Raw genomic sequence first — 1008 nt, forward strand, 5'->3', positions numbered from 1 at the left:
AGTAGAGGTCTAGCTGGAAATTTCAGCATAGACAAGACACTCGAGCAGCTCAGTCATTTTTACTTTTGGCCAAAAATGCGAAGGGATGTACAACAATTTGTGATTAGATATAAAGTGTGCCAATTACCAAAGGGTCACAGTCGAAACACAGGACTGTATACACCTTTGCCTGTTCCAAGTAGACCGTGGGACTCAGTCAGCTTGGACTTCATCTTGGGTCTACCAAGGACACGGCGGGGTTATGAGTCAGTGATGGTAGTAATGGACTGGTTTTCGAAGATGGCACATTTCATCCCTTGCAGAAAAACCAGCAATGCCACTCACATGGCCCACTTGTTCTGTATAGAGATTGTCAAGCTACATGGTTTGCCTAAACCTATTCTTTCTGCCAGGGATGTGAAGTTTACAGGGCACTTTTGGCGCACCCTGTGGAAGAAGATGGATACGCAGTTGAGTTACAGCTTTGCTTATCACTCGCAGACCGACGGACAAACAGAGGTGGTAAACAGAAGTCTGGGGAACCTGCTACGAAGCTTGATTGGTGAGAATTCATGGATGTGGGATCGAGTATTTTCCAAGGCAGAGTTCGCTTATAACAACTCACCCAATCACAACACGGGTTGCAGTCCTTTTCAGATCTTGTACAACATGCATCCTCGCAGAGCGCATGAGTTGCGAGATCTCAAACAGCAAGAAAGGTGAAGTGCATATGGGGAAGATTTCAATAACATGATGAGAGATTTGAATGAGCGGGTGAAAATTAAATTGCCGGACAGCAGCCAAAAATATAAACAGCAAGCAGATTTGAAACAAAGGGAAGTGCAGTTTAATGTAGGATATGAAGTCCTCGTGCATTTGCGTAAGGAACACTTCCCTAGAGGTGCATACAACAAGCTGAAGTACAAGACGATAGGTCCCTGCAAAGTTCTCCAGAAATTTCAAGCGAATACCTATGAGATACGGCTGCCACCAGGGATAGGCATTTTTCCCATGTTCAATGTAGCAGAC

The sequence above is a fragment of the Pinus tabuliformis genome, chromosome J (genome assembly GCF_031772625.1).
Source record: "Pinus tabuliformis cultivar Carrire ecotype Pingquan chromosome J, CPIR1, whole genome shotgun sequence".
Taxonomy (NCBI): domain Eukaryota; kingdom Viridiplantae; phylum Streptophyta; class Pinopsida; order Pinales; family Pinaceae; genus Pinus; species Pinus tabuliformis.